The following is a 25908-nucleotide window of genomic DNA, read 5'->3' as shown; positions in this document are numbered from 1 at the left end:
AGTGTTTGGTGACTTCACATTAGTAGGGTAAGAGGAAAAGGGCTTAAGCAATTTTTCTTTGATTAATTATTTTATTAGAAGAAATGAAAGATCGCTTGTTTGTTCGCTGTGAAACCTCTTGTTCTTTATTTTCATAGTAGTTAGCAGGCTCTTCCAAAGGCAATGAGATCTTATGAACCAGTTTCACAGTTGGTATAAACCTATATAAAGCATGTCTTTATAGAAGTGCACAGCACGCATGTTTAACGTTTCTGAAATCTTCTGGAATTAATGGAATGTTAATTTTAAAAATTAAAATATTTAAACTGTAATCCTCTACAAAGTGAAATTCCAGTCAAACTTTGTAGGTCTTTTCTGTACATCGTAAGGAAATGTAAGTAGCATACAAGTTTAATTTCTTTGCAATTTGTACTCATAAACTTCAAGTATTCAGGTAGAGATCTTAATCTGAGTGGTAATTATAAGTTGATTGCTAATCTGCCCTCTGCTTAGGGAGTTCAGTTACTTCTTTTCTTATGACTTTATACATTTGAAGTTACCCAGAAGTGTTTTAATCTTTCAGGTCGGGCAGTGCCTGCTCCCCCTCACTCATCTTTGGGTGCGTGGTGCCAGACCAGTCTACTTACCACCTAAGTACTAGATTTTGCTCCCTCCGAAGCCTTTCAAGACTGTTCTTGGCAGCTGGCTTGACAGGGCTGCTGGAGACGAGACTGAAACGCGCTCTGCTTCCTCCAGACAGAGCTCGGTAAACAAACTGTGATCCTCTGCTTGGCAGGAGGCAGCGCTGACACTGCTGCCAGCCTGGGGGGGATGCAGAGCGGCGGTGATGCGTGGCAGCAAATACAGGGTCCCTTTCTGGGTCTTTCGGTGACTTGAATCACACGTTGCTGTAATGTGAAGGTTTGTGAAATATTCCTCTGCTCCTGCAAGATGTATTAAGAGTATGCTACACTTTGGCCTGGTGTACACACCAGTGGTGCATTTAGCTAGAACTAAATTATAGTAAGCCAGTGGAAAGGAATAATGCATGGCTGGAGTAGGTTAGGCTAGGTTTAACTTGCAGTGATTTAAGCTTAAACAAATTAAAAAGAAAAGAGGAGTGTAGCAGTGATTTAGAATCACTCTGTTGAAAGAATTGGTGGACCAGAGTTTACTTCTCCATTTTCTTCTTCTGTCATCATAGGGCAAACTTGGAAGGTCTTTCTCTGCTGAGAATTTCCCATTCATTATTTAAAAAAAAAAAAAAAATTGTGCTAGATGTAAATTCTTCCAGCTGTGTTGATCATCCTCAATCTATGAGTATTCCCATGGCAGGGTGTGTAATAACCCTAACAGTAGTTGAAAGGTGAGGATCTTCCTTCTCTAAAGTGAAGTAAAAACTGTCTGTTCAGGGTTGTGATTGATCAGATCCTTCATAGGCTTGCAGGCATCCTTTGGCATTTGTACCAATGTTTGCCTACTTTACATCCTTACGGCCACTATACTCAAGTGCAGTCATATGCCTTATAGCTAGTGTTCAAAGCAGGCAGGCCTGCTTTATTTAAATAAGGCCATATGCAAATATAAAAAGTAGAAATTCTTGTGCTGTTTTAAAATAAAGTATATGAGAATAAGGTGGTGGTCTTCACATATCTTTCAGGTTACTTGCTCACAACTTGTTTGCCAAGAGCGAAAGTCATGGCTTCAGACTCCCAAAATTTTTGACTAGCTCACACATAATGAAACCTGCCATTTGTGGGATTATTTTTTTTTTCTGGCATTAGGCACATTGATTTTTTAAAATATTTTGCAGCTTTCTTCTGTAGCTGGTTAATACAACATTACAGTATTTTGAGCTTAAAAAATAAACTTGAAAGAGCAGTAGAAAGCATGCTAATACTATCTTTGCTATAAGTGATAAAATGAACAATACTCCTTGTGTTCTATTCATTGAAATCCAGAGTTTTATTTAATTTAAAATGCATTTTTTTTCTTCTTTCCTTTTTCAACCAATTCACAGTCTTAAAACATGTTAAACAGGTCTTTCACTCCGACTTTATCATGTGTGACTATCTGTAGTACGGTCTGCATGAGTTAAAGGGCAGTTGCTAAGTCCCTTACATCTGAAGCTTCATGCGAATCATACCAAAGTTGAAATACCTTTTGCAAGCAAAGCCTTCACTCCTTAGAATAAACTATGCATATTTTGTTTTATACTCCAGTGTATATGAAGCAGGTGAAGGTAACAGTTTTGACTTTGTGCCAGAGGGCTACTGTTGTTTCTTAGAGATGTTTATAAGGATGGTATTGTTAAGAAAAGAAGTACGGTTTCTCTAAGGGAAAGTTGACAAAAATAATTATTTGAAGAATAGCAGTAATACATATGAAGTGGTTTTTTTCCTCTGCTAATAGGTAACTAGTATGCAGGTGCATATGCAATATTACGTATATGATAAATTTTCCCTGACCCTTTATTTGCACAATATGGATTTTTTTTGTGAAATACAGATGCATAGCTATGGTTGTCTTTTGTTACTCTGCTCAGTTCCTTTAAAAGTCTTTGCAGTGGGAATTTAAAATGACAACTACATTGTTACTGACTTTGATGTACCTTTTGAAGGGACGCAGGGCTATTGTAATTCCTTATCCCATGCTCACTTTTTCTCCTGGGTCGAAGTTGCAGCTGTGAATTGGGTCATGGTGGGAGGGAAGGGGGTGGGCGTTACCATGTTTTTGTTTTTGAAGGAGATAAAATATGCTATTTACAACTACCACGCTGTCTCCGCGGCGGCGGCATCGCACGTAGGCTTCGCCCGAGGTCGGAAGCGAGAAGCGTCGCTGCTGTGCGGCGGGGTGGCGGGAGCTGCGTGACCGGTGACTCCGGGCTTCCCGCCGGAGCTGTCCTGCGCTGGGGGATCTGCCGCTGGCTGCCGGGGCGAGCGCGCAGCCATTCTTCCGCCTTCACTTCCTCGGCTCTTTAGCCCCCATTGAGCGGCGAACAGTGGTGGGGGACAAAAGCTGTATACACTGTACAAACAGAGCACCAAAGCGGCAGTACACTGACTCATTCTTCGCTCTGTGTGAGAACTGAGGGGGACTCTATTCACCGCCTTTGTGCCGGTGTCTGTCAACAGCGCTGTTTGAGGCCAGCCCCATTGTGCCGGCCAATGTTTCTTATTGACCCGAGTCTGTGCCCGCAATGTTCCCAGGGTCGAAGTTGCGAGTGAGAGAATGTTTGAAAAGGGGGTAATCGTGGGCTAAATGCGTTTTGCTGCATTGTCGTCTGACCTATTAAATCTAAACTGCGGTCCACGTTCATGCAAACAGGTAATTATGTAGTCACAGCTGCGGCCATTGACATCTGGTTACCGCCCCGTGGAAAAAAGGGGATGAGGCGCTCGCCTCTCCCTCCAGGCTCTCAAACGCTGAACTTTAATGATATTAACTGAAAATAGAGGGTGGATTAGCGAGACTGACAGGTCAACAAGGTGGCTACTTTATCCATGTAGGCAGAAATAAGTCCAAGCACAGTTGCTTGGGTATTTCTGCTGCCTTACGCATCAGATTTTTCCCATAGCTGCGGGCTTGGCTGGGCTTTAGATCCAGTTATTATTTAGCGGTTTTAGATCAGGAGTGGCTGCAAAATACTTTTGTCATCCTGTCTTGCAGAATGTCTGTGCAGAACAGCTCTGCAAACAGCCACCACATTAAGTTTTTTTGTTTTTTTTTTTTCCCCTTAAACCAAGCAGCTTACAATGGCTCTTGTCCCTAGAGGCTGGGTTGCCAGGATTTCCAGATAACAAGCCTTCATTATCAATAGGCCAGCATTTCAAAACTTAGTGGTAAGTGCACAAGGGTAATAAAACGTTGCTGGCCATAAACTATTTTAGGGCAACTGCTTTTTCTTTTAATGTACTTTGGAACTGAGGCATAGTATTTGCATGTAAATTAGTCTGACACATCCTCTCTCTCATCCCCCTCTGCTCCCCCCTTGTGCTGGGAGGGAAGAGGTCTCTAGATAACATACATAACTATTAAAACAAGCTTTTCTGTTCTGTGCAACTTTCAGTGACGGGGTAGGCAACAACCACTGTGGAAATTAGGAGACAGGGTTACACGGCCCTGGGTGACTTCCATGGCACACCAAAGCTGGGAGCACACTCGATGCTGGGCAGCCCTGGCTGCAGGGCAGGAGGGGAGTGCAGCCAGCTGATAAATCCCTGCTTTAAGGGATCTCTTGCAGGAATGAATGGTTAGCTGCTTCTCCTTGCATTTGCATCCCAGTGCTGTTTCTTAGGAGCCAATTCTGGAGAGCTGTTGCAATGTGGAGTGTAATGCAACAGGGAGAGTAGGTGCTACATGTTATGGCAAATATATATATATATTTTTATATATATATATATATATGTATGTATAAAATCCCCATAGTTATGGGAGGACTGTAATTGCTAAAAGTGTGAAACTTGCTCCTGTAAAGGCATGTCCACTGTTTTGGAGCAGAGGGCTGGCTCTTCACTTGTGGAGCAGGGAGGGAGAAAAGCTGGTCTGCTCAGGCTCATGGGAACCTGCTTGTATTGTGGATCTCTAAAATCGTCTTGTACAGGCATCTGTTATGTAATTAGCTTTTTCTCTTTTTCTGTGCGTTGTTTTTTTACTCTTATTTCTACCTTCTTATACTCCTGCAGGCTTCTATAGAACTTGCTGACTCTATTATGCAAGAAACAAGGGTAAAAAAGCCAAAACCGAAAATATTTCACATGTATCCAGAAATGTGTTGGCATTAGCATCTTTTTCAGGCAGCGGACAGTAAAGAAAGACCAAGTCCCATCTTTTTCAGGCAGTAGACAGTAAGGAAAGACCAAGTCCATCTACCAGCAAAAGACAAATTACATCTTCACAATTACCTGATTCTGTGGCTCTTTGATACTTATTGCTGTAGGAAGGAATAAATTTCCTTAGGGACTTTTCTGGGGCATACAGGGCTATATACAGTCTCCTTGCTGCTTGTGTGTCAAGGCACATTTTTCCAAATATGCAGAAAACTATATTTATGCATTCCCCAATAGGTTTATTAACTTCATAAAAATACTACATAGCCTTAGGAATTTGTTGTTTCTCACCAATGTAGCTCTGTCTCCTAAACCATTTGCCATTTCTCTCCTTAAAAAAAGGAAATTTTCAAAATAGAGTCCTTCCTCTTCAGCACCCACTGTTTTTTCTGCTTTGAAGGGAATACTGAAGAATAATATTTATCTAAAGGACTCAATTGTCTAAAACAGTGTTCTCCTCAGGTGTGTTATCTGTAGAGGAGATAAATGAGACCAAAGATTTATCCTATAGAAGTCTGTAAATGCCTTACACTCTTTAAAATACTTTAATTCTGTAACTAAGAAAATCTGTTCCACTCCACATATGAAAAGTCGGGAAGAACTTGAAATGAGAATTTCCAGCAGAGATCAAGAAGCTTCCTGGAGAAACTGTTTTTTCCCGTGACTTACCTAATAAGTAAAACTTGAGCAAACTTTTAACTTGGGTACTCCAATTTTGATGCCATGTGCATCCTGTGATATCTGGGCTGTAATTCTGGGAGTCTCTTTAGGTAATTCAAAAGGAGTTATGAGAATACATTTTTCAAAGAGGCAAAGATGACTTGTCTCTAGATATGTCACCCAACTTACTGAAATAGGTATTAACCACTGCAGCATTCTTGTACCTTTGGAAGGTGGTACTGTATAATGAAAGGAAGGTTGAAAACTAGTTGTAGAAATAATTACATGCTCAGTGGTTTGCAGCATTAAGGTGGTAATATCAATGTAATTGGGGAAACCTTGCATGGTGTATGTAGCTTAGTTTCATGCTTCAGCAAACAAGGCATTATAGACAAACTTCATACAGTTCTAGACAAAATAAGAGAACAGAGAATTTAGACTTCTTGGATATGCACTGAAAAGTGATTACCTGCATGTGCGATATGTGTACTCAACATCCTGGCCTGCTCTTTGTGGAGAACAACGTCAGTGTGGGCTCCTAGGTTTTCCCAGAATGAAAAATTCATAATGTCTTCATTGGTCTAATTAATTTTCCTGAAGCAGTGGGAGCTTGCAGAGGTAAAACCAGGCAAATAAGCATAAAGCATTTCAGTTGAGATGTAATGAGGGTTTTTTCTTTTTCTTTTTTTTTTTTTCTTGGAGGTGGTAGTACTTGAAATGCTCACTATTAAATGGGAAACAGGATGCCTCTGATCAATGCTTAGCAGCTTTTCCTTTATCTTTCACAGTAGCAGCATGTATCAAATGAAAAACTAATAGTAATTTATTATACCTTTTACAAAGAATTCTGCTTGATTTTTTTAAAAAAAGATTTGTTTATGTAGTGGATTAGATTGTGATTCAGTTTTAGTATATCTCTTTTTCTATTTTAGTTTAATGTGAGTTAGCCTATGTGAAAACTATTCACAATGCAACAGTATTATCTATCAATCAGTATCTTTCTTTATGCATTGGAAATGGAAATGGATAATATTCTTTCTGAAACTGGTATACTTACTGGTAGAATCGGCCCTAAATACGATGCGTATGTATGCAATTTATACATGACACATATGTAACCATAATCTAAATGGACATAGTTCGTGTACGTTTCTTAGAAGGAGAATGAAGTGTGAGTCAAAAAAAAAAAAAAAAGGTTTCTAACAGAAATTAGTTGGCTTGTTTCAACAAAGGGCCCCAGGATATCATAACCTATGTGTAAAAACACTAGTACACTTGGCACACATTGCCCCTGCAAGTTCAAAAGAACTTCATGGAAACTGAAATAACCTTTCTAAAAATATATTCGAGGGCATACCCTTTGAGTACTGGAAATAACGTTCTGATACCACAGTGTGGGACAGCCCTTTTCCGTTACATAGCATCTGTGGATTACAGCTATCAAGAAAATACAGACAATACCTATAGATGAAGGCTAACCTGTCACCACTGCTCCTTTTAGGATTTGCCTTTGTACAGCCTGTGGGAAAGGATTCGTGGTTCTATGAGCTCCCAGTACAAACAACTGAATGTTAACAGTTGTCTGTATAAACATGTTTTCTGGTGTAAAAAAGTGCGTTTCTCTCAGCAGAAAACTGGAATAGCACAAAACATTTGGAATTATTTTTGCTAACTTAAAAAAAAAAAATTCATTTAAAGCCCACTAGGTAGCTTTTTTGTTGTTGTCGTTTGAAAATGTACAATATTATCTAATACTGAGACAACATTATGAGTATGTTCATGTAATGTGTAGTTTTCTAGATGTGTCGAAATGAAGAGCTCAGATGCTGCTTTGCATAAACAAAGCTATAGGGAGGGTCAGGTATTTTAGTTCTTAACATACTGTCTAAAGCAGAAAATTTCACTTCAAAAAAGGAAAACTCTGCAACCAAGGTCAGATCACTAATGGCTTTGGAAGACAGCTCTGTTTTTCCTGCCATGGGGGCAAATGCACAGTAAGAGCAAAGAAGTGGGGTTGGATTACAAATTACCTCATTTAGACTGTGTAAAATTCAGATTTATTGCCCCAAAGTAATCAAAGCCTCCATTACGAATGTGGTGTTATACTCCGTAATATGAGGGCAATTGTCTAGTCAACTAAATTTTCTGGTTTTGTAACTCTTTAAAAGCTGAAATAGTTTGCTTTTTCCTACTGGTTTTATTGCATGTAGACATTTCTCATATTCAAGTTAAGATTTACTCCCCCCCATCCCAGTTACTAGAATGAAATTAACTTAGTTCATCTCTCAGTCACCTTGTGACTTATATTGCTTTTCAGTAGGGAAGATTTCTTTGTATAGGCAGGATGCAGTGGTTAAACAGCGTTTTGGAACAAGAAAATATAGATTACAATCGATGCAAGTGAGCCTCGACATGGGCTTCCTTTTACCCCCTCTGACTATTGTCACAGCTTCCCCTCATTCAGTTTGATGGCGGTTGTTCTTCGTGTGAGACCAATAGGTGGTATTGCTAAATCAGCAAATGTTGGATTTGTATTTGAGCTCTTGTAAAATAGAAAGGCAGCTCTGGCTCCTTCAGAATTCCTCATTACCCTAATGACAAAATTGCTGCTCTGCAGCCTTCAAGAATGAAACAAAAACCTATTTGGATAGTAAAGAATTTTCAGCAACCTATTCTTGCTTTATTTTTTTAAAGGAATTTCCGCTCTTTGATAATTTGAGATCCATCTGTTTTTCTTTGAAGGAAAATAGACACGGCAGTACACACCAAATTCATGCAGGAAGAATACTTATTCAATTTTAGAAATGCTGCTAAAAGTCATAGTGCCAAATACCTGGTTAATTCATCTTCATTTATAGAATCGGTGATATAAAAATGTGGAGGGTTTGGAGCCCTCACAGTACCGGTAATGTAAGAGCTGCTCAGGTATTTCTAGCGAGAAGATGCATATGCCTTGGTTGCTTCTGGACAAGGTAGGTGCAGCAGAGGGTTAACTCTCTGACATACTGAAGTGTCTTAATTAGAGCTTGGCAAAGAGCCATGGTCCGTAGAAAATATGCCATGCCTGGGACAGGAGCAGTAACTACTGGCTTGAGCCTCTGGCGAGGTCTCCTGCATTCAGCAGCACTCTGCTTGTGCCTACCTGTTGTGGGAAAGCGAGATGCCGCCCGGACCTGAAACAAAGCAGCCGAGCGTTTTCCCATCCAACTTTACCATTGTAGCCTTAAAAAGAAAGGATGTGGGGATGCGGAGAGGGGGGAGATACCTGTCAATAAAAGTAGCTTTCGCAGCAACTCACTGCACATAGCGACCCACAGTTGAAGGAGGGGGTAGTTAAAACTGTGGAGCGAATCCGGTTTTGCATGCTATAGAGAATGAGTACAATATTCCTTAAAATGGGAAAATGAACGGGAAAATGGGAGAATTTGAAGTTTGAGGCTGAGAAGATATTAAAACATTGATGGACTGTGGTGATGTGTTTCAGATTGGGAATTGCTGCATTTTTTTGAAGAATGATGCTGATTTACTTGTAAGAATTATTGATACTGCTTTCCAAGGTTATGGCCTATTTACAGTCCTGGTGGGAAAAATATAATATCAAGTTGCCCAATTAATCGTATATTGTCACAAGATGGACAATACAGATTAAATGTAAAACAAACCACCAAACCTGTTATTTAAAAATTAAACAGTAAAACTAGTTATAATTTCAGGACTAGGTTGCTGGATCTTACAGTGAGAAATACAGAGATAGAGACTTGTGGTAAAATTGAGCTGATAACATCGTGTATGTAGAGGCACATATTCAGAAAGACAGTAGGGTAGGTACTCCTCAAGCTGCTATGTTTGTAAAGTGTGTAGAAGGGCATGTATTTTTATAATTTTTAAAAAAAGTCTTGGGGTTTGTGTGAATGCTGAAATGCCCCATACCTGTATTTGAAGAGAAGAAAAATGTGTTGTAACTTTGAGGGAGTTTCCAGAGGTACCAACAGTAGTTAAGCTCTTCTATCTTTCACTGAATTTCAGTGGAAATTAAACACCTCACTCCAGTCAGCGAAGGCCTGAAAGTCATCTCCGTTTAGGTACAACAACATTAATAATGCATTGCAGTCTGACTCTACAAAACCACAGTGCCAAGAATAGTCTTTACTGGTATTAATATTTAATATAAGTAACAAGATCGAATCAAAAACATACTTGTGTGTATCTTAAAATCTCGAGGTAGACCCTATTCACTTCAGTGGGACTCTGTGTTACATAGCCAGTCCCATCAGAGGAGACTTGCAGGTCACAGCAGAGTGAAAGTCCTGCTAATTAGTTAGGCACTGAATGGTCATTTAATCCATGCCAGTTGTGTGCGTAACAATAGTCTGTTACTTTAACACCTCACTGCAGCATTTTTCAAGTTTCTAACTCTGCCATCACTCAATAGGCAAGGGTAGAATGGCAGTGCTGGTGTTGGCTTTGTGTGTGCCAGGCTGGTGGGTACCATTATGGACCTGTTCTGCACTGTTTGAGTAGGTTTTGGTTATATGGAGAGAAATGTAAAAAATCAGCTGTGAATTACAGTCTACAGTTTGCTCTGGTAAAAGCCCACTTGGAATAAGATGGTAATGGCCATGGAAAGACTATGTCCTGTTTTATGCTTTCTACTCACAAGTTTGTCTTTTTGCCTGGGATCATGCATCACTTCAGAGGAACCCATCAGAACCTTCCAGCAGTGAAAGTCCACCCTGAAAAGCAAAAAAAGGACCTGTTTCCATAGCATTCAATCATAGCGCAGGCTGCTTCAGAAGAGAAGGACCTTCTTTTTGGAGAACAACACCTGCTTAGGTCTTATTGCATGAAGAAGGGTTACCTTCTGCTTGAAAAAGGTGATCTCTCTTAGGCTGTAGTAAGCACAGATAGGAAAGAATTCTAGGTCCTTTGGAAGACTTCCCAGTATGTGTACCTGATTGGAATATAAGGAATTGAGCTTCTTGGACTTACTCACCTGCATTATGCTTCTGAGACAGCCAGCTTGTCTTGTGTGGGCACTTAGTTGTATGCCATGGATAGCTGAAGTGTCTCTTCCCTGCCTAGTGAAGACGTGGGTTATTCCTTCCAAAGAAACCACATGGGGAAATGGATGATGTCCTTGAGCATGGAAATGTTTTCTGGTCTTGGGTACATGCAGCTACTGCCAAGTTAATTATATTGTAGAAGTTGTGTGTTTACATTTTCTGCATATGTTTTCTAGGAGAAATATTTGGATAGTCAATGATCTGCTCTGCTTTTCCAAATGTTTGCGCAATTATTTTAAAAAAAAATAAAAGAGCGAAGTCCATACTCAAATATATTGCTGTAGACAGTTTGCATGTGTGTGTGTTTATTCTAAGGAATGTAATGTGTCTGTGTTAATTTGTATTTAGACACTTGTAAAAATAACAGTTTGACCCAGTTATCTGAGAGCAGTTGTTTCGTGAAAGGACTGCTGAGGATCAATTAAGATCTACCATACACATATTGCAATGCATAATGAATATTTACAGTGAAAAATTCCATAGCTAAATTATTTGAAACTTAGGCATATAGCACATGTTTCGCTGATACTTTCAACGTTTAATGTTACTCTCTTTAATAAAACCCTTTTGCTTGTGAATCTTATAAACCAGAAATAAAGGTTCATATTTGAGCCTTAGCTTGTAAAATATGTTAAGGAATGAGGTTGAATTTAAAAAAGTCCTGAAGAGAAAAGTAAGTATTTGCAAAAATATTTGCTTTTCAGATATACTTGTCAGGGAAGTAGATTTGCTCGTTTTATGATATTGATTGTAGTGAGATTGTTTGTGTAGTATTAGAATTACAGTTAAGGGGCTGAAAATTATATGTGTGCATATATACATTTATATGTAAATGTATTCAATTCAGATACTATTTCTTGGATTATGTGCTTTATTTCAAGCTCAGTTGAACAGAGGATGGTGGCAGCCAAACTGTTGGCAGGTAGGAGAACAAGTCAGTTATACCATTAAATTGCAATGGGCACTGCTCATTTTCATTTTTCTTGTTTGGCAGAAGTGTAGTCATATGGCTTTCTAAACTTGATGGTGGGTGAGAAATGCATCTTACTGCCATCTTGACCTACTTTTGATGTGGTAAAATGGGGCACAACAGGTTGCAAGAATGAAATAGGGGTCAAGATCCTATGTGCAGTGTGGGTGCTTAGCATCAGCAGACATTTCTTGGGAATGTGTGCTTTCTGCAATGTGCTTTTGCATTTTATGGTTCCGGTGTATGTTGTGTTTTATTATATGCAGTTCAGAGACTAATGGAATTAATATTTCTAGAGGTGTAACTGAGCATGGGACCATTCTGGATCAAACTCGAGTACTTGAAACACTGTATTGGTATTGTGATTTAAATGTTGTTTAGCTTCCGTGAGGCTTCACAACATAGAAACTTGGGCAGATCTGGCCCTCACATAGAGCTGTGAGTTTTGTAGTATTCTTGTATTTGGGTGACTTCAGTTAATGTTAAGGGAAAGTGAATTCATAGGTAAAAAATTGTACGCTTGATCTTGGCTTGCACAGTATTTTATATGGCACTTCTGCTGCAAGTTTTCTCTCCGCAAGGAAAATGAATTCTTCCCTGTCCAGAGCATTTTCTGTTTAAAATCAGGTATGTGAAGCAAGGACAGCAAAATTAGAAGGGCTGGAGTTTGAAAAAGTAGGTAAATCTGTCTACATTTAGTTCTAATTCACTTTTAAATCTAATAGAAACTCATTCAGCTTATCACAGGTAACTGTAAACTTTTAGAGGTATAGTGTAATTTGCTGTATGATAGTTGTGATTTTTTGTTGTTCTTGTTGTTTAGGAAATAATTTCTTTTGTTGCGTTATATCTTCAAAACCCTAGAAGACAAGGAGATGAGTAGCAATCCCTTTGAGTTTTTTAAAAATTGTGTAAAATGAATTTATTTTTCTTTAAAAAATTAGTATTGGAGTCAACAGGTTTTGTGGACAGAAGGGAAATGGTGCTTGTCAGAAGGTTGACATCAGTAAGTGGTTCATCTAGCTTGGAGGTGTCGCCGAGGTTAAGTTGGCCTATGCCCTGCATCAAAACTGCTTCCATAAAGAAGAAAGATGGGTCATTGTCATAGGAGACTCCCTTCTGAAGGGAACAGAAGGCCCAATATGCAGACTGGACCCACTTCTTGAGGAAGTCGTCTGCCTCTCTGGGGCCCAGGTAAAAGATGTGAAGAGAAAACTTCCAACCCTGGTATAACTCTCAGATTATTATCCATTAAAGATTTTTCAGATAGGCAGCAATGAAGTTGCAACTAGAAGTCCGAGGGCAATCAAGAGAGAATTCAGAGCCTTGGAATGACTGGTGAAGGGATCAGGAGCACAAGTAGCATTCCTCAACCTTCCAGTTGCAGGGAATAATGAGGGAAGAAACAGGAAGAGCTAGCAGATCAATACCTGGCTCCAAGCCTCATGTCACTGGCAGAATTTTGGGTTTTTGTGATCATGGGTCGGTCTACATGACACAAGGCCTGCTGTTGACAGATGGGGTTATACCTGTCTCAAAGGGGGAAGAGGATCTTTGCACAGGAGTTATTAGGGCTCATTGAAAGACATTTAAACTAGATTTGAAGGGGGAAAGGGATAAAACCAACCTTGCTAGAGATAAGCCTGGAGGCAGCACGCCAACGTTTGAGGGACAGTGTGCTAGCGAGGTCTGCCATCTCAGTGGAAGTAGGGGATGGAGATCCATGTGGCAGCAAACACGTAAGGGTTATTGATGTATTAGAAACCATGGAAGCGCCTGAGAATGGTCACATAGGAATTAGGGCTTCTCCTCCCAAAAAGGTAGGATCAATAGCCCAACTGAACTGCATCTACACCAATGCACGCAGCATGGGCAACAATCAGGAGGAGCTGGAAGCCATTGTGCAGCAGGAAAACTAGGATATAGTTGCCATCATGGAAATCTGGTGGGATGACTCGCACAACCGGAGTGCTGCAATGGATGGCTATAAACTCTTCAGAAGGGATAGGCGAGGAGGGAGACACAGTGGGGTAGCTCTGTATGTTAGGGAGTGTTTTGATTGTCTAGAGCTTAATGATGGTAATGATAGGGTTGAGTGTTTATGGGTAAGAATTGGGGGAAGGCTACCATGGCAGATAGCATGGTGAGAATCTGTTATAGACCATCCAACCAGGATGAAGAGGCAGACAAAATACTTTATAAGTGTCTGGGAGAAGTCTCACAATCGCTAGCCCTTGTTCTTGTGGGGGACTTCAACTTACTAGATGTCTGCTGGAAATACAATACAGCAGAGAGGAGACAGTCTAGGAGGTTCCTGGAGCATGTGGAAGAGAATGTCCTGACACAGCTGGTGAGTGAGCCAACTAGGGAAGGTGCCCTGCTGGACCTGTTGTTTGCAAACAGAGAAGGACTTGTGGGTGATATGATGGTTGGAGGCTGTCTTGGGCACAGCGATCATGATAGAGTTTTTGATTCTTGGAGAAGTAAGGGGTGGGTTCAGCAGAACTGCTACTTTGGACTCCTGGAGGGCAGACTTTGGCCTGTTGAGGGGCCTGGTTGGCAAAGTCCCTGGGGAGGCAGTCCTGAAGGGCAAAGGAGTCCAGGAAGGCTGGACATTATTCTAGAAGGAAATCTTAAAGGTGCAAGAGCAGGTCATCCACGTGTGCCGAAACATGAGCCAGCGGGGAAGACAACCAGCCTGGCTGAACAGAGAGCTTTGGCTGGAACTTGAGGAAAAAAGGAGCGTTTATGATCTTTGGAAGAAGGGGCAAGCAACTCAGGAGGGTACAAGGATGTTGTGAGGTTATGCAGGGAGAAAATTAGAAGGGTCAAAGTCAAAGAAGGGTCAACTAGAACTAGATCTGGCTACTGCCATAAAAGACAATAAAAATGCTTCCATAAGTACATTAGCCACAAAAGGAGGGCTAAGGAGAATCTCCATCCTTTATTGGATGCGGGAAGAAACACGGTGACAAAGGCTGAGGAAAAGGCTGAGGTGCTTAATACCTCTTTGCAGTCAATCAGTCTTTAATAGTAAGACCAGTTGTTCTCAGGGTACTCGGACCCCTGAGCTGGAAGACAGGGATGGAGAGCAGAATGAAGCCCCCATAATCCAAGGGGAAATGGTTAGTGTCCTGGTACACGACTTAGACATGCTCAAGTCTATGGGGCTGGATGGGATCCACCCAAGGGTACTGAGGGAGCTGGTGGAAGTGTTCACCAAGCCACTTCCAATCCTTTATCAGCAGTCCTGGCTAACCAGGGAGGTCCCAGTTGACTGGAGGTTAGCAAGTGACGCCCATCTACAAGGACAGCCAGAAGAAGGATCCAGGGAACTACAAACCTGTCAGTCTGACCTTGGTGCTGGGGAAGGTTATGGACCAGATCATCTTGAGTGCCATCACATGGCACGTACAGGACAACCAGGTGATCAGGCCCAGTCAGCATGGGTTTATGAAAGGCGCAGGTCCTGCTTGACTAACCTGATCTCCTTCTATGACAAGGTGACCCGCTTAGTGGATGAGGGAAAGGCTGTTGATGTTGTCTACCTGGACTTCAGTAAAGCCTTTGACACTATTTCCCACATCATTCTCCTGGAGAAACTGGCTGCTCATGGCTTGGATGGGCATACTCTTTGCTGGGTAAAAAACTGGCTGGATGGCCAGGCCCAAAGAGTGGTGGTGAATGGAGTTAAATCCAGTTGGCAGCCGGTCACAAGTGGTGTTCCCCAGGGCTCAGTATTGGGGCCAGTTCTGTTTAATATCTTTATCAATGATCTGGATGAGGGGATCGAGTGCACCCTCAGTAAGTTTGCAGATAACACCAAGTTGGGCAGGAGTGTTGATCTGCTTGAGGGTTAGAAGGCTCTGCAGAGGGATCTGGACAGGCTGGGTCGATGGTCCGAGGCCAACTGTATGAGGTTCAACAAGGCCAAGTGCCAGGTCCTGCACTTGGATCACAACAACCCCATGCAACGCTACAGGCTTGGGGAAGAGTAGCTGGAAAGCTGCCTGGCAGGAAAGGACCTGGGGGTGTTGGTCAACAGCTGGCTGAACATGAGCCAGCAGTGTGCCCAGGTGGCCAAGAAGGCCAACAGCATCCTGGCTTGTATCAGGAATAGTGTGGCCAGCAGGATCAGGGAAGTGATCATCCCCCTGTACTCGGCACCGGTGAGGCCGCACCTCGGATACTGTGTTTGGTTTTGGGCCCCTCACTACAAGAAAGACATTGAGGTGCTGGAGCGTGCCCGGAGAAGGGCAACAAAGCTGGTGAAGGGTCTGGAGCACAGGCCTTATGAGGAGCGGCTGAGGGAACTGGGGTTGTTTAGCCTGGAGAAGAGGAGGCTGAGGGGAGACCTTATCGCTCTCTGCAACTGCCTGAAAGGAGGTGGCGAGGTGGGTGTTGGTCTCTTTTCCCAAGTACCAAGTGATAGGATGAGAGGAAATGGGCTCAAGCTGCACCAGGGGAGGTTTAAATTGTATATTATGAAAAATTTCTTTGCCAAAAGCGTTGTCAAGCATTGGAACAAGGCTGCCCAGGGAAGTGGCTGAGTCCCTATCCCTGGAGGTATTTAAAAGACGCGTGGATGTGGTGCTTAGAGACATGGTTTAGTGGTGGACTTGGCAGTGTTAGGTTAACGGTTGGACTGGATGATCTTAAAGGTCTTTTCGAACCTAAACGATTATATGATTCTGAGTGGTTTTGTGCCATTTCAAAAGTGGCCTTCTGATAGCAAACTAGGAACGCAGGAGCTGTACAATACATGCAAAGCTCATTTTAAAACCATAGTACATAATTATCAGTGAGCAGTTCATTGTCTGAATGAAAAGATATGTTGAGTCTGCTTCCACAGGACACTGCCTTGGGTTAGTGGTAGCTACCGGCATTTTCGTTAATGATCAGGGTGATGGAGGACTGAGTGTGTTCATTAAATGTGTAGGAGATACCAAGCTGAGAGGGGCTGCTAATCCAGTTTCAGATTCCTTTAAACTGTAATGTGGCTTTAAGTTTCAAAATTAAGTTGGCAAGTTGGAGAAAGGGTCTGAAAAAAAAAATTGGCAGTCCGAAGGTGTGGTTACAAAGTGTTGGACATACGTAGAAATCAGTTATGCAAATGAGGATCGAATAGTAGGCAGCGGTTCTGCAAAGTAAAACCTTGATGTTGCTGTAGATATGAAGCTAATTATGAAGCAAGAAAATCATGCCCCCCCCCCCCCCAAAAAAAAGTAATAAGGAATAAATTTTCCAGATTGATAAAAAAGGGTATTTTTGGTTAATGTTATTACTTTGATCTATGGTGACTTTTTTTTACCCTTCCCACACTGGTGATCCATACAGCTCCCTTCTCTCCTCCTCTCTGTCCACCTCTGGTCATCTGAAAAACCAGTGAATCTGTTCTTTTGTCGAGAGGGTTTCTTAGGCCTGGTGATGGGACAAATCCTTAGGTGTCGTAAAATGTGTTGGATTGGGAAGGTGGCATCAGCCTGCTTTTGTTTTGTTGGGGAGAGCCCCATAGATAGCTGGCGTATCTGTGATATCCTGTGGCTGGGACAGATAGTCACTGGTCAAAAGACACTTTTGTGGCCTTTCAGGCTGCTCTGTGAGCACAGTTTTAATTCATTGAAGCACTGATGCTACGCATGGTCTCCTTCCATGTCAGATGAAAGTCAATCACAATGCGTTTTCGGTGAATAAAGTTTGTTATTAGGGTTTCCATCAATATAAAAGGATTAGCTCTGGAGAAACTTTTCTGTAGCTATTCAGTGACAGAAAATGCACATTTTTAATGTAGGATCTCTCGGTTTTGATTGAATTATGTTAAAACAAGTGCTGAGTCAGTTGCATGCATTTTAATAGGTATAAATACATGAAAGGAATAACAGTTTGTTCAGCATGCAATTTTCAGTCACTTCTTAGGTTTTCATTACTTCAAATGAAAGAGGCTGTACAAGCATAAAAAATTAAACCACTTAAAAAAACTTAAACCAATTAAAGGAAAGTTGCATTCCTGGTGAGAAGAAAGAACAACTTTTGTCTTTATTACCTTCAGTTTATATTCAGACTTATTTTTGCATCCGTATTTTTAAGCCAATGATTTTTAAAACCTTTTCATGTTTGTTTGAACAACAGAAAGTTTCCAGAGCATCTGTGTTTTCAGTGACTAAGTTTTGCTTCCAGGTAAGTGATGAGATTTCTGGTCTTTTGAGTATTTTGGTTTAAGTATAAGGGTAGCTTTTAAAGACTTTACTTCCCTCTAATCACAACTATTTAACTCATGTCTGGGGATATTTGAAAATAATTGAGGTTTTGAAGGTGTTTTGAATGGATGCAGAACACAGAATTGAGAGGAAAGGAAGGACTTCCCAGCTGAGGACTCGAGACTCCTGTTGCATCTGCCTCCCTCCAGCCTGCCTGGGAGCTGATCTCCTAACCCCAGAGCCACTTGTGGTTGCCTGTGGCTTCTGGTGGCAGAAACAAGAATGTAAAAACAGCTATTTTGGGTAAGACAGCAGTACGTCTAGCAGTACCCCAGTCTCCAGCAGTAGCCAATGCCTGGGGAAGCTTTAAGGAGAGGGCAATAACAGAGCAGTGCTTTTGTTCAGCTTCCAGCTGCTTGCAGCTGGAGGGGCTTCCTGAGCAAGAGGTAGTGTCCTCGTGGTTAATAGCCCTTCACTGATCTCCCCTGCCCCAGTAAAACACTCCTTGAACTTCTGTCAACCGTTTCAGCATCCACAATAACTTATGACAGAGTATCACAGCCTGTGTGATAAATGAAGTTACTTTTTCTTAGCTTATCATGCCAGTTTTATGTAATGCCCACTTATTCCTGCGTTAGAAGCAACAATGAACCATTTTACCCACTCGATACTTTCCATGACTCAAGACTCAAATGTATTCCTGTTTGTCACACAAAATTGAAGTTTAACAGGGGTCAGGAGCAGGGGGTACTGGTCACACCGTTCAATCCTTTCTTTGTGAGGCTGAACAGCCCTAGATATTTTTTCCACTGTTCTCTGAACACTTGGAAGTTTAACTATATCCTTTTACAGGAGAGGGGATGAATAAAGGGGACACTTTTTAAGGCCATTATTTTGTACAGCAGCATAAAATATTTTTGCTTTAGTTCTCTTTTTCTTACGTAAGGCGAAATACTCAATTTGCTTTTTGACTGCAGCAGCGTCTGAAGCAGATGTTTTCTTTAAAATCATCTCTTGTAACCCCACAATCTCCTTCCTGAGCAATAGAAAGTAGTTTAGTGTGCATGTAAAGTTTGGATATTTTTCCCTCAATGTGCACCACTTCACACTTACCTGCACTGAATTTCTTTTGTCACTATATCCCATTCACACTACTCTGTGAGGTGCTTATGCAGCTCTTTGTGACTAGCTTTATTTTTTGCTGACATAAATAGTTGTAACCTCCTTACTAATGTTGGGGGCAGACTATTTCCATACAGATTGCAGCATTAGATTCCTGTGGGACTTGACTGATGATTTCCCTTTATTGAGAATATTAACCACTTCATTCCTCATTTTATTTCCTGTCTTTCCCACTCATCGATGTGATGATTATCCTCCTTATTCCATGACAACTTAGTGTGGTGTTCTGTGTGGGGTGGGGTTTTTAATGATCTCCTTGGAAGGCACCTTCTGAAAACCTCTGGAAATTCAAGCAAACCATTTTGGAGTGATACAGATCTGTAGTTTGGCTCCTTTCAGCCTTGCACCAAACCATCTGATCCCAGTTACATAGTCTCTTACTTTTCCCACTGAAAAGGGAGGCAGGGGGGCATCTAAGGACTGCCTCTTCTTCCCCGTAGAAACTGGAGTGGCTCTCGGTACACCGTCTGGACCAGATTGTGCTAGTCTTACAAGGTAACCAGTGCCCTGGGCTAGGGGAAGAGGAAACCAAAATTTGAGGTAGATCCAGCGAGTGGGAAATGAGATGTGTGAAAACTTCAAAGGACATAAATGGGATTGCTGACAATTATCGCTAGTGTTCTTTGAAAGTAACCTTTTTCTTGGCACCTGGGCCATTCTTGTCTGCAGTTTGAGCAATGTTATGTGATACAGGACCATTTGGGGAAGCTGAAGAAGCAGTTTCTTTGGAGTAGTCCAGTTGACTCCATGGGAATTTTGATTATGCTGCACATCAGAGGTGGTTGGATAAGTGAAACCACCTTGTTTAACTGCTGGCTGCCATTTTAGGCTAGCCTGTCCAGGAGCCCATCTTCTAAAGCATCCTGCTCTGTGCTCGTGTGTGAGCTGGAGTATGTCTGCCTCTCGTATACTTGCAAGGGTGCAAATATATATCTACAACTTTTCATTTGCTATTAGCTTTTTAAAAGAACTTAGTCTTAGCATACTGGTTATTAGAAACTGTCCGTAAGAGATTGGATACCAGCTCCTGTGGTGGGCTTCGTGTGTGGGATTATGGTGAAGGTAGCTGTTAAATTAACACTTGGATCAAGTAGAAGGACTCCAGGATATGGCACAAGATAAGCTGTGAGATCAGCAATGTCATATCAGTGATATAAATTAATGATGATAACAATTATCATGATGCAGTAAATAAAAATAAATAGCATTCTTAACAGATACCCAGTTTGAAGTAAATTTACTCAGAAGAAATAAATATGAGTGAAGTAGTGAATTCTTTGCAGTCATAAAGCCCAGGTCATCACCTCCATATTTTCTGTCTGATTAGTTCTGGGATTATTTCTGGTTCTGTTATGTCTGCTTTCATTTCACTACAGACACAACTTCATCAAATATTAATAGTAAGGGGTGTAGGATAAAACCTTTGCGTCTGGTTCCTTGCTCTTCCTTGCTGCCTTATCAGCAGTGGGAGTATTTTGGAAATCGTGGTCAATTGCTGCTGCAGAGCCAGCAGATGGAGAACAAGAACGCTACTCAGTTTCTATGTGAATATGAAATAAGAAGTTGCTATTGTTTGATGAGGAAGGGGGGGGTAAAATGTAATTAGCCAATCAATACCATGAATAGAAAATCAAGTTTCAGAAGGTTCAATTTTGAAAAGACACCCCCCCCCCCTCCCCCAAGTCAGTTATTTTCCCCCTTAAAATATTAAAAGTACTCCAAACTTTCTGGCTGGGCAAATTGGCAATTGCATGTAACATGCAATTTAGCAGCGTGGCTAGCTTCTACCCAAATTGTTTATTTTAGTTTTTGCATCCTGCAGCTGATAGAATAATATGATTGCGGAAGTACTGCTGGTAAGAATGCTTTTGTTTTAACTGGGCTTGAAATTGGCACCTGTCAGGTATACATTGGCAAATGATTATAGTTATGTGAATAGAGGTACAGCCTCTCTCTGAAGGCAAACACCTGGACCCGCTGGCAATATAGCGGATATACCATTTTATCAATCAATCATTTCTCTAATAGAGTATCTCCTATTCTGGTACTCCTTCTTTCTTGATTTGAAAGTACAACTTTTAGTCATTTTGCAGAAGGTTGCTTTGTAGCCCACTTTAATCACAGCAGAAAGCATTAATTATATAATGAACTATGTGACATGTACTGACAAAAGTATAAAATCTTTCCAATATTCATATCAATGAATCAGGTAGCTTCTAGGATAATAAAAAAATACATTTTTATAGTCAGAATTTTGATTCATGAGAAAAGCATCTTTTAATTCAGGTAATAATGAGGCTGTTTAAAAATCCCTGATTGGAAACAAACAGTCTACGTACTTAGGATTCTCACTCATGACAAGAACAATTTTTTATTTAACAGAGCTTATCTGTGCTCACTCTTGTTATCAAGCCTAAAACTTCTCACACAGAGTTTTTATAAGTATTTTGTGGGCTGTTCATAGCAGTGAGCTTCATGTGGTATAGTCAGTGTATCCAGGCTCAGCCTCTCATAGTTTATAAACCTATTCCCTTAAGGTTTTAGTCACTTTGAATATTAGTTAAGTATAATGGGATAATGATCCCAACTGCACTTTAAAGGTTTAAAAGCACAGTTTTGCCCATGTCCTTCTGTAGATTAGGGACAGTGGAGTTTTATTCCGGTTGGGTCCCATCTCCTGCGCCCATCACCATGTACACGTGCACATTCCAGCAGCGCCGTGAGAGGCATGGCTAACATCTGTCGCATGCAATCCGCTCTTTGTTTCTCTTTCCTTTTCCCAGGGGTAAAGTTTCATATGGAATTTTGTTTTTACAGATTTTAATTCGTATCTCATTTGTTAAGTTTGCTTCCTAGAAGGAGCCCCAGCTGAAGGAATGCAGCTTGTACTTGAAACACAAAGGTGTGCCGCAGGGTGGTTCTCACATAGGCAGGCACTCTTTTCAGAGCCTGTGTCTTGAAGACTTAAGTTTTGATTTGTGAATAAATCACTCCACGTGCTTCAGCTTCAAAAATACCTTTAAATAATAGAAATCTGCCCACTAGAAGATCTTTTATATATCCAAGCCCTGTGTTTTGAAATACCTCTAAATCCAAGGGATGAAGATCTTGTAATACAGTGCTGTGTTTTATAAGTCAGTGTGCCGATCAAAGGAGGGGTTTGATGTGCTCCTGGTAACCTGTTTTGCCAAGGAACTTCTAACTGTTGTTTCCTCAAGAGTGGCTTGATGCCTGGGGAAGTGATGATGCTGTTGTCCATGTGCCTGATACTCACCTCTCTCCTGTTGCCCTGGCAGTCGGGCAACTGAGTCTTTGGGTGGTTTGATGCAGTCCCAGAAATTAGCAGGAAGATGCTATTCACAGGAGAAGGTGGAATTCAAGTGCTCTGCTCAATTCCCACCACTTAGAGGAGGTCTAACCATTTTGTCATCTAAGCACTGGTACCTTTGAGAAACAGGAAGAAAGCAGAGTGTCTGAAAATTACTTCAGAAGGCGGCAGTAATCCTGCTTGCCTAGTTTAAGATGTATTTATTTCTGAGGCCAGACCAGTATCAATCATGACACAACACTTTTTTCAATATCTGGTCATGGATATCACTAAGTATTATTTTAAATTTTATGTGAGACTTTAGTGCAGGTGGGACTTTTGTATCTGTAATCAAGTTTTTCTCCACTGAAAGCAATATTGACTCTTCCAGTCAGGAAAGGCCCCACTGGTACAAAACCAGGAAACACATGGGTCAAATTTGTAAAAGCTGGATTGAAATCTCTTTAGGCTTGTTTACTCTTTCCTTATGTATGCAAGGATTGAACTGGAGGAAACTTGACGAATTGTTTAATTGGTGGTGGAAGGATGGGGTCATGGTACCTAAAGGAAAATTTTGGATACCTGAGATGAGAACAGGTCTTTATAGTGCATTGGGCTAGACCCTGCAGTGAACTGTAAGCAAAACTGATGAGGCAGTGCTGAGTAACGCTGAGATGCTGAATAATTCTTTAAACTGTGTTTTAGTAACTCATACAAAAAAAAGTGTCCTTTTCCGGTCTTGGGCTTTCAGAATTAGCTTTCCATAAATAGTGATCACATTTGCATTCTTTTATAGTTTCAAAAATTAGGCTGCTCTCAGGTGCCACAAGGAGCTTGCTGGGATGAGAAGCATGGTGACCAGACTGTTGTCACCACTGATAAACCTCCTCCTTTACTGATCTGCAGACAGAATACTGCTGTCCTCCAGTCAGCTTGGTAATTTTAGCCTCTATGGACAGACCATAGCTGGTTGAATTGCTGAAGTTTGCTTGTTTGAATGAATGTCTAATTCAAAGGCATTATTCAGGTTTTCCTTCTCTATTGGGTCTGTTGTTTGTCAGTTTTTTTGGTGTGAGTTAATATTGTATCTGCTTTGCATCTCAGTTAAAATATTAAAGTTTGCTTTCTCTCTGCTTTTTATCTTGTATTTAAAAAAAAAATCACACCTTCACATTAAAGATAGGTTAGATATTCTGCCACATATTTATGCTTTAGTGACTAATTTAGTATGATTAAAGCAGCTTTCTTCCTCTTTTGCTTATATTAATTTGAAAAGTACATCAATAATTTTCTTTATTTTCAAGGCAAAGAAAGCTTAATATTTTCATTAATTACATAAAAGAATTAACATTATCAAATACCTGCATTTAATTGGATTTGGAAATACCTTTAAATATATTTTTCATGCTTCTTGTCCCACGCACAAGGTGGGTGCAGGTTTTCTGCCTGTAGTTTGACTAGAGGCCATCGGGTTTCATCTTGATCTGGGCTTGAGCAGCTTTTGAGCATGTGAAAAACTGAGCTCACAGGCAGCTCCTTCTCACCCGGAGGAGGGATGTGCATGCGTGAGCGTTGTGCAGTGTGTATCCAGAGTGATAGTAAAAAAAAAAAGGGGGGGGTGGGGGGGTGGAAGAGTGGCTGCAGCCTGCTGAGCATAAGCAGCTGCTGCTTGCTGTCTTGTGCTGTGAGAGCACCTTTCTGACAGGTTCTCAGGCTCGGCTCCGAGGTCAGCGCGGGATTAGGATGGGAACCCACTTTGCCTCTCCTGACAGCTGCAGTGTTTAGTCACTGCGTGGTGACTTCAGCCCTGTGGCTTCTAAAGAATGTTTAATTAGTTTGCCCGCTATCAAAAATTATCTCAAGCAGAGACACAAACATATGTTGGAATTGGAGAAGACATAATAGGGGCTGAAGGGTAGCATCCAAAATAGTATGAATTATTTTTTATATAGTCTGATACACTCTGATTCTGATCTGGTGATTGCATGTTTTAGTAATTTATTAGTTAAACTTCAGCTTATTCGAGATTAAAGTCTGCAGCGAGCTGGTGCTGTTTTCACAGATGTAGGTTTAATTTTGATGATTTGATTTGTAATCTAAGCATTGTATCTGGTATTACCATATTCTGCATGGTCTGTGTTTTGGCATGTGGAAGTAAAATTTAAAGTTTTCATAGGTAGTAATCCCAAACTGAAGAGATGCTTTTGTTCTACATAATTATTTTTGAGACGTCCCCTGAAATCAACATTTCTTCTCTAATGAAAAAGTATGCTGAAGCGAACAAGTACGCTGCTGTTCTCTCCTGTGGAGTAAGAGGTTGGTGGGAACTTGAGGAGCCTTGGGAAGACACAAGTGCCCTTGTGCGAGGAGAGCCAGCCCGCCTTGCCAGCACACTGTGAGTGCAAGCCAAGTCGAGCGAGTTTGTTACAGATAAAAGCATTGGATCTCTCCTGCTTCCCCCTGGGACCGGCGGTGTCTCGCTGTAAATTGTGACTCCATTGCACCCTGAAACACTTCCTGAAAACCCAGTTATTTTCCAAATAGCTTTTAAAACGGCATGAAATGTATCGGCATCTCCTCCTTTGTAAGCTCTCTGTACGAAACCAAACTGCATTTGAAGGGTAAAAAGCTTTTCACTTGCTTAAATGTTTAGCTGCGTGGCTTGCAGTAGGAGCGGGGACGTGGCAGGCGAAACGTGGCAGCACTCGCTGGGTTTCACAGCTGTGTATGAGATGCGACCTGTGGCCACTGCTTCCACTTGGCCACCCCACCCCAAGGGCATTTTCCCACCAGGAGATTGGGGAGGAGGCTGAGGAGAGCTCGTTGGCCTACAGGGTGAGTTGCTGAATATTTAGGTCACATTAGACCAGCAGAGACTGCAGTATAGAAATATGTGGATACACATTCATAGGAACCCTAAAGACATATGCCTAGCTACCCTGACTGCAGAACAAATTGGGTTTTTTTTTTTTCCTATGCTTGTCTCTTTTACCTTTTTTCTACCTTTCTTTATCGACTTGGTCTTAGGAATGTTTTTTTTCTACCATTTTAATTGTAACCTCCTCGTGGTATGGATAGTCCCTACAATGAACCTCAGTCCGTATTTATTTTGTTTAAAATTGTTCTGAATTGTCATGATATGTACTTTTCAAAATAGATCCCGAGTAACCTCATGGCCTGTTTTTCATCTTCACCCATCCTTCTGCTGTTTTAAGCTCAATTAATTTTTCATTAAAAATAAGTTTTTAGGCTTTTCCAGGCAGGAATTGTATCATCTTGCCTGTTTTGTGCATCCCTGTAATAAAATGCCTGTTCCTATTTGTGATCTTAGGCTCATATGAAGGGTTGATGACATTATAGGGGAAACAGCCTGTTACAGGTGCATATCCTAGTTTGTAGAATAACTGTCAATAAGATGTGTCTCTGTACAAGTTGTCATATCAAATTACTAATTTCTGTTGCTGACTTTGGAATCCTCAAGAGGAATGTTGTAAATGTTAATGAACCATGGTTTTCAACACCCCACTGCTATAATAATCTATTTTTCCCATTTTCATAAAGAAAGAAAAAAATTACAGCATGGAAAAGGTAAGGTACCCATGAATACAGACTTTTTTGGCAGGAGTAAGAAGTAACTGAATTTATTATTCCTGTGTTTTAACCAGGAGACCTTATTCTTCCTGGGTGAAATTTGTTGATTCACATCATAATTGAAAAGGAC

At 41.0% G+C, this 25908-nt stretch overlaps 1 protein-coding gene across 1 annotated transcript in view; it reads left to right on the top strand.

Moving 5' to 3' along the window:
• TPD52 (tumor protein D52) overlaps positions 1–25908 on the top strand; it is a 110275-nt gene that overhangs the window by 55051 nt on the left and 29316 nt on the right. The gene's annotated exons all lie outside the window — the stretch shown is intronic.

This window comes from Pelecanus crispus, chromosome 2 (assembly GCF_030463565.1).
Source record: "Pelecanus crispus isolate bPelCri1 chromosome 2, bPelCri1.pri, whole genome shotgun sequence".
Classification (NCBI taxonomy): domain Eukaryota; kingdom Metazoa; phylum Chordata; class Aves; order Pelecaniformes; family Pelecanidae; genus Pelecanus; species Pelecanus crispus.
The sequence above is the reverse complement of the archived record's forward strand: the minus strand, read 5'-3'. Positions and strand labels throughout refer to the sequence as shown.